Raw genomic sequence first — 8441 nt, forward strand, 5'->3', positions numbered from 1 at the left:
CCTATACCATTTTCAAATTCTTGGCCTACCCCCATTCCTTGGAGATTCTTCTTCATAAAACTCCAAGAAATATTGTCGAAGGCTTTCTCCGCGTCCACAAATATCAAAACTGCTTTTGTGTTTATATTTTCCTGTAAAAGTTCCAAATTGTCTATTACATTCCTCACATTATCAGATAAATGCCTTCCTGGGAGAAAGCCTGCTTGGTCCTTGTGAATCTCCTCTGCTAGAACTTTCTTTAATCTTCTAGCCAAAATGTCTGCAAAGATTTTGTAATCCACATTAAGCAATGATATAGGGCAGTAGTTCTTAAGTTGGTGCTTTTCAGATTCTGTCTTTGGTATAAGTGTCACAAAAGCTTCTTTCCACGTTTCAGGTGCCCTTTTCCCCTGTAGTATATCATTACAAACTTCTTTCAAGGGCTGAATCAACCAGTCTTTCAATGTTTTATAGTATCTCGAAGTCAGCCCATCAGGTCCCGGAGATTTGCCCAATTGCATGTTCTGAATGGCACGTGTAAGACTTTATAGGTCAGCACCAGCACTTTGAATTGGGCCTGGAAATGAATTGGCAGCCAGTGCAGTCAGGCCAGGACTGGCGTTATATGCTCAAACCATCTTGTTCTGGTAAGAAATCTAGCCATTGCATTTTGCACCAGCTGAAGTTTCTGAACCATCTTCAGAGGCAGACTCAGGTATAACACACTGTAGTAATCCAGCCTACAGGTTACCAGAGTATAGGCCACAGAGTTAGGCCATACCTGTCCAGATAGGGGCATAGCAGGGCCACCAGCCGAAGCTGATGGAAGACACTACGTGCCACCAAGGCCACCTGGGCCTCAAGCGACAGTAATGGATCCAGGAGCACCCCCAAGTTATGTAGCTGCTCCTTAAGAGGAAGTGTAACCCCCTCAAGAGCAGGCCACCTCCCAACAGTGCCACTGTCTTATCTGAATGGAGCTGCAGTTTATTTGCTCTCATCCATCCACCACTGAGGCAAGGCTCAGTCCAGCACTACCACACCTGGAGATGTAAAGGAGAAATAGAGAATTATACACACCACCATGCTAAAGGCACCTGATGATCCCACTGAGAAATCTGCAGCCCTTCCCACTCCACAGACCCACCACTCAGACACAGGCTGGCTCTTTTGGTGGAGAGGTTGTCGGCTTCCTTATACAGACAAAGGACTGGACAAGCCGTGACCCCAATGAAGGACACGGCTGAGTGATGAATGGACATCTTGTTGTGCACACTGCCCATCTCAAGGGAAAGTTATCTGATTCAAAGATGCACATTGGAGGCCTGGTTCTTCCTGAATTGTTTCTCCTGCCACTCCCCATGGTCTGGAAAAGGAGCTGGTTGCTGTCCTCTTGAGGAAGACTCATTCTGATGTTTTGGACTACAAGCCCCATCAGCCCCTGCCACCGTGGCCTAGTGTCGGAGATGATGGGAGTTTATGTCCAAAACAACTGGAGGGCACCAGGTTGGGGAAGACTGAGTTTTCCTTCAAAAGCCTTGCTAGCAGAAGCTTTAGCAGCTCTGGAGATGTTTATTCAGTTGGTAAAGCCCTTCTTTCATAGGATAAGTGACAAGTGGGGGATGATCACTGGTTCTTCCTTCCAAGAAAGGTCTCAACTTTTAGAGTTTCCAGATTTACCACCCCCACCAGGGCCCTTGTTCCTTGAGTGGCTGGAGAGCAAGCTCAAATCACCTGGGCTCAGGACTACATTCTTTCATTCTACTTATATTCCCCTTTCCTCCAGGAAGCTTGTTTCATCCTCACAACAACCCTGTAAGGTAGTTTAGGCAGAGAGATGGTGACTGATTCTAGGTCACCCAGCGCGCTTCATGCCTAGAGCAGTAGGACGTGTCATTTTAGGGGGTGAAACTTATTTTTTGCAAATTTCTTCAGTGAGTGGTCTCAATAACATGGGTGTGGGGAATTCAAATCTGCTATTAGTTCTGTGATTGGGCAACATTTAATTTGGTAAGTCTACATTTGATTAAGAAGCACATAAACTGCTCTTAGAAAACCAAATAATTTAAATTTTACCTTCCGAAAGTCTCAGGTAATATACGGGTATGTATAATCAGGGTTTTTTTCCAGCTGGAATTCACCAAAACTCTGTTCCGGCACCTCTCAAGTAGGCGCCATTGCCATTACAAGAGAGCCAGGGAGGCGTCCATGATGAGTTCCAGCACCTCTTTTTCTAGAAAAACAGCACTGTATATAATACAGTGGACCCTCTGGATATGAATGTAATTCATTCCAGGGGTCCATACATACCCCGAGAAATCTGCAAGTAGAGGCGCTGCTTCTACACACATGCGCAGCGCGATAGAGCGCTTCTGCACATGCAAACATGGCGAAACCCGGAAGAATACACTTCTGGGTTTGCTGCATTCGCAACCCGAAAGTTACGTTACCCAAAGGTAATGTAACCCGAGGGTCCGCTGTATATAAATAATATAAATATATAACTCCAAGTACGTGACAATTATTTTTAATGGGCAGAAATGACTGGCAGAATCAGAGACCAGGGAGAAGAGACGGTGAAGGAAGATTGGAGGAAGTTTAAAGACTATTTACAGAAACACTATAAGATAATGAATGCTTGATGACACCAGATTGAATGTAAAAGGTTATTAGTAAAAAAATTTAAAGATTAAGAAAGATTAAATGTTTTAAGAGATATGGAAATGTAATTATATTAAGATATTAAAATTATGACAAAATTAAATTAAGACAGAGGGAAGGAATTTGCTGACAGAATATAAGATCTGGAATACAGAGAAGGAAGGTCTGGGGAGGTCGGAGACACAAGTTAATGCCAAGAATATAATGAGGATAAAAAATGTTTTTATTCTTCTTTTTCATATTTGGCTGTTGTTTTGTGTTTATATGTTATGTTATTGTATTTTTCTGGTTTTTTTTGTTGTATTGTGTTTTGTTTTTTGTTGTGTTATACCTATTGTAAAACCCAATAAAATATTTATTAAAAAAAAAGACAATTATTTTTAATGATTTCTATACAATTTTACACACGTGTTATTTACCAAGCAAATCTAAATTATACTAATTTAACCTTTTTAATTTCCAAGTCATGTTACAACTTTTTGCACCCCTCATTTTTGGAATTTGAAAGTTGAAAAATTCAGCACGCCCTAACAAAACAGGGATTTGAAACTAGGTCTCTCTCAGGTCCTTGTCTGATGCTCTAACCACTACACTCTCCTTGACTCTCAGACCTGATTCTTCCACAGGAGCATGTGAACTACTCTGTCATGCAAACAAGAAATTTGCTAACACCCTGCTTTGGTAATTTGATCAGGACCTGCTTCCTCTCTCCCCCACCTGCTCCCTGAACATATGCATGGAGCCTCAGAAATGCAAAAAAGGTGTCACAGACACAGGGAGGCCGGTGAGTCTTCAGCCAGATGCTGAGTTTAGCCTTGGATGGGAGCAAAGTGTTCCGAACTCTTTCCCCTGCAGGCTGGGAAGGAAGTGTTATTTTTGAAACATTCTAGAAAGGCTTATGTAAGTCCTGAGCTGTCTGGCCACCAAAGTAGGCCAAGGACCTTCAGAATCACAATAATAGATTGTGCCGCTCCCTGAACTGAACAAACCATCCCAGAGACAGGTTGTGAAAGATCTGCAGGTGTAGAAAAGCACTTGTACATCCATGGTCTTCCCATGCCATGGCCAGAGACAGCCCCTGAGACAGCCCAGGAACTTTGGATTTTACTGGGATGCTCAAATTGTTGCTTTCATGTCCTGATTTCCAGACAGAAAGACAGGAATGGATTAAAATGGTTGGTCCTGCTGGCAGAATCCGAGACCAGGGAGAAGAGTCGATGGAGGAAGATTGGAAAAAAATTAAAGTATATTTACAGAAATATTGCAAAATTAATGAATGTTAGAAGAATATTGGAATGAAGTTATGTGGTTTTAGCAGAAGTGTTACTAAGAATTATATGAATATTAATTGTTAATGTGTTAAAGTGGAAAATTTAAAGTTAAATTGTGTTAGGATAAATTATAGAACAAAAATTGAAGAAGAGGGAAAGGATTTGTTGAATTAGCAAATTTGAACTAGAATACAAAAAAGGGAGGTGCGAGGAAGTCGAGGAAATAAGCAAATGAAACATACATATATGAAATTCGGATGTGTGTTTAAATGTTTTTGTTTTGTTTATGTTGTATTGTTGTATTGTATTTTTTTATTGTTGACGTATTGTTTGTTGAATCTATGTATTGTTTTTCTTTATTGTCTTTCTTTTCATAACTATAAAATATTTAATAAATATTATTTAAAAAATAAATAAATAAAATGGTTGGTCCTGTTTCTTCCGTAAATAGGGTGGGCAGGATCAGCTGGGGCTCCTTCATCAGAACCACTACAAAACCACGGGTGGGGCACCATGGAGAACAGCTGCCTGCACATCACTGGCAGAGGGCCTCCCCAGCTAGTCTTAGCTCTCTGGCAGGACTATGTCAGGATATATATGTTTGGATCAATAGCTGCACTTAGCTGTCAGTTGCAGAAATAAATTTCTGCTTGGTTCATTCAAGTTCACCTGACGTCGTGCAACGTACAATCATATTACCTGGCATTTGTAAGGAGCTTTTAGGGGGTTCAGTCCTTACAGCAATCCCATAAGACACCAATCCTTGAGAAACATTCCCCAATGCTCTCCTTTTAAGAGTGGGTGGGGCCCAGCTATTCACGCAGTAACCATCCTTAGTCTTGGGACTGGGCAAGGTAGCAAACACTCCTCCAAGTTGGCTGAGCATGTTGGGGGGCTGGTCTGTAGGATCACCTGTGCCTCTCCCAGTTCTTGGGCTCCTCTTCCTGTGGCGCATAAGGTATGAGAGCAAAAACGAGTCCCTTGGTCTAGTCAATGGTTGTGGCCAGCTAGTTAAGCACCATGATCAGCATCCCCAAGGAGCGAGTTGAGTTGCAAGAGCTACAATAAGCGATTGTGCCCTCTGGGCAAATGGGTGAGTGTTTCCCCACCTCACCTGGCTGGTTGTCTTGGGAGACAATGAAGGAATCTGCCTTTGCAGGTGAAGTTGAACGCTTTGAAGGTTCCAGCGCCTGCTGTGGCTGTAGAGCCCGATATGGGACAGACATGTTTTACTGCAGATGTGGCAGATGAAGTCATCAGCTTGTGCTGCTGCAGATGCACCATGGCGTTTCTTCTCTCTGCACTGGTTGATCGGGAACAGTAGGAGAGGAGTTGTGTATGAGCTGAGCAAAAGCAGTCTGCAGGCTGGGAAGACAAGAGACAGAGACATGTTAGCTCGGTGCTGGGCTCTAGAACTCTCCTGGAAGCAAGGTATGTTAAGGTGTTAATGCTATGAGCACCGTTCCCTTTGGCTCTGGTTGTTGTATTTATGGGTAAATAAACCATATATCCTGGGACGCGGGTGGCGCTGTGGGTTAAAGCCTCAGCGCCTAGGGCTTGCCGATCGAAAGGTCGGCGGTTCGAATCCCCGCGGCGGGGTGCGCTCCCGCTGTTCGGTCTCAGCGCCTGCCAACCTAGCAGTTTGAAAGCACTCTCAGGTGCAAGTAGATAAATAGGGACCGCTTACTAGCGGGAAGGTAAACGGCGTTTCCGTGTGCGGCTCTGGCTCGCCAGAGCAGTGATGTCACGCTGGCCACGTGACCCGGAAGTGTCTTCGGACAGCGCTGGCCCCCGGCCTCTTTGAGTGAGATGGGCGCACAACCCTAGAGTCTGTCAAGACTGGCCCGTACGGGCAGGGGTACCTTTACCTTTAAACCATATATCCTATAGACACCACAGTCTCTGCTGACCTTCATTTCAAGGAAACTGAACTCGGGGGTAAGTGTCCGCAACCCTTGGAAACACTCACCACTTGGGGATTGGGGTCGTTCTAACAACACATTCACACTGGCACAGTCGTCCCCACATCCTTGGAGATGGAGATGTCAAATTCATCCTAGCACCTCCCCTGAAAAGGAGGGCTCCCCACTGACAGGGGAAGGTGTCTGAGTCACCTAGTCTGAGCTTGGGAGATGTCATGGCACTGAGGCAGGCAGCTCTGCTGACAACCACTTGGTCCTCTCTCTGCATCAGAGTCTCCACCCCCAGGACCGCTGGGATCCTCACCAGGGTCGAACTTGTGCCGAGGTCCTGAATCAGCATACTCCAATCCTTTAGGACAGTGGTTTTCAACTAGTGTGCCGTGACACCCTAGGGTGCCTTGAATGATGGTCATGGGTGCTGCAGGCAACACTGGCCTCTGTCCCTCTTTCTTTCCCTCTTCCCTGGCTATAAGCTCCTCAGGTAAATGGTGCCTCTGGGAAGCACTTCTCTTTGGGGTGGGGGTGGGGAGGCAGCTCAGAGACAGCAGCAGCTGCTGCTCAGAGGACTCCCAAGGAGAGGAGGCTGAGGGAACCCTCCACAAGGGAGGGGTGAGGGGCTGCCAGGTCTGCAGGAAAGGGGCGACATAACTGGGCTCCTGAGCCCCACAGGGATGCTGGGGAGAATGTAGTTGGTTAAGGGAGTTGTGGACTAAAAAGGTTGAAACCCTCTGCTCTAGGTGATTCCCATGGGTCCGACTCCTCCAACTCCCTGATCTCCTCCCATTCCTCCTCATCTGACCCCCCTTTCCACAATTCCTCTGAGGGGTTCAGGATAGTGGCTCAAGGTTTGAACCTTCTGAATGCAAAGCGGGTGCTCACTCACCCAGTGGTGGTCCTTCTTGGAAAGGCAAAAGGGGAGATGACTTTGTTCCTCCTTCTGGACAGGGGATGGCCATGCTCCCTCCCTCCATGTTAATCAAGAACAGCCTCTAAGGGGGAGCTATGTGCATATCAAATTGATTTATAATCAGATCCGATTATAGGCGTGGAAGAATGTCCAGTTTGGCTCTGCTGTCGAAAAATGTTGGCTCCATTGTCGTTTTACTGGCCAAAATGAACAAGTACGCTGCCCTGACTAAGGAAACAGGATCCCTTTCCTACATCAGTCACAGAGTTGAGCAGGGCAGAGGCACCGGAGAACCTCCTTCGCCAGACTCTGCAATGACAGGACAGATGGAAGCAACATTTGCTTCATATCTATGCACTATAAAAAGGGTTTGCATGCATTTAAAGTCTCCTTCCCCCCTTCCCCCACTCAGAAACAAAACTCTAAACAGCTTCTCAGAAAATATTACCATAGATAATGCGAAGGCCTCTCCTGCGGCAGCTGCCAACATCTGGAACAGCCTTCCTCTGCTTTCAGCAGCTCCACACCTGTTCTGGGAATTTAGCTGAATATGCAGCTTTCTTGCCCTCTCCAGCAGGCATTGGGTGCTTGGGAGAGTTGTTGCCTTGATACTTCTGTGTCAGTGAGAGTCATTCAGAGCATAATCCACAATAGAGGTCTCCTGCAGAGGTCAAACTGAATCAAGGAAGCAGCAGTGGGCAGGTGGGCGGGGTTTGCACAACTGGAACTCCCCAGTAGATTTGATTCAAACTTATACAAGATTGTGCCCCGAAGATCAGAAAATCCTTACTTATCTCAACAAGACAGGTTATTTATATACATTTCTCTGATCAATCAGTTAGACTAGAACTATGCATTGTCTTTCCGGTTACTGAAGACAGAATATGGAAGCTGTGCAGAAAGAAAGCAAACCTCCGTGTCTTCAAAATAATTCCACCGAAGAGGCTTTTCTTTCCTCAGGCAAGAACACAGCACACATTTATTGATTCATGACATTTATACCTCACTTCTCCTCCAACGAGTTCAAGGCAGAGCACAGGCTTCACGATAACCCTGTGAGGTAGGTTTGGCTGAGAGAAAGTGACTGGTCACCCAATGAGCTTGATAGCTAAGTGGGAATTTGAACCCTGGTCTCCCCAGAGTAATTTGGCACTCTAATCACTATACCACACAGATGAGGGGGAAAATAAACACACACACACACACACACAATCCTGGAGCATCTTGGGCTCCAGTCCTGTCCAGCGCGACCACAGAAAACAGAATGCTAAACAGTCTCAGGTGCTCACATCAACTGTTTTGGCAGACACACAATGTCACTCAAAGCCATGAACTCCAAGGAAACATTCCAAACACCGTTGAGAAAATTTACGACGCCAAGACCTCCTGGGATTTGGGAGGTGGAGAGCAAAGGACCCAATTTGCCAACTGCGCGTTAGACAGTACAAACAAACAAAAATACTACTTGACGGTAGACTTAAAGGTAAAGGTAAAGGGACCCCCGATCATTAGGTCCAGTCGTGACCAACTCTGGGGTTGCAGCACTCATCTCGCTTTATTGGCTGAGGGAGCCGGCATACAGCTTCTGGGTCATGTGGCCAGCATGACTAAGCCGTTTCTGGCGAACCAGAGCAGCACACGGAAACACTGTTTACCTTCCCGCCAGAGCGGTACCTATTTATCTACTTGCACTTTGAGGTG

The 8441-nt window shown here is 45.6% G+C and overlaps 1 long non-coding RNA gene across 1 annotated transcript; it reads right to left on the reverse strand.

Moving 5' to 3' along the window:
* Positions 1-3111: 3111 nt before the first annotated feature.
* On the reverse strand, positions 3112-7589 carry LOC310664124. Its single transcript, XR_014504787.1, has 3 exons — positions 7189-7589; positions 5026-5276; positions 3112-3496 (listed from the first exon to the last, which is right to left on the reverse strand). It is a non-coding gene; the product is annotated as an uncharacterized lncRNA (long non-coding RNA).
* Between the last annotated feature and the right edge of the window lie 852 nt (positions 7590-8441).

Source organism: Podarcis tiliguerta, assembly GCF_965153285.1.
Source record: "Podarcis tiliguerta genome assembly, chromosome: 14".
NCBI classification, from domain to species: Eukaryota; Metazoa; Chordata; class Lepidosauria; order Squamata; family Lacertidae; genus Podarcis; species Podarcis tiliguerta.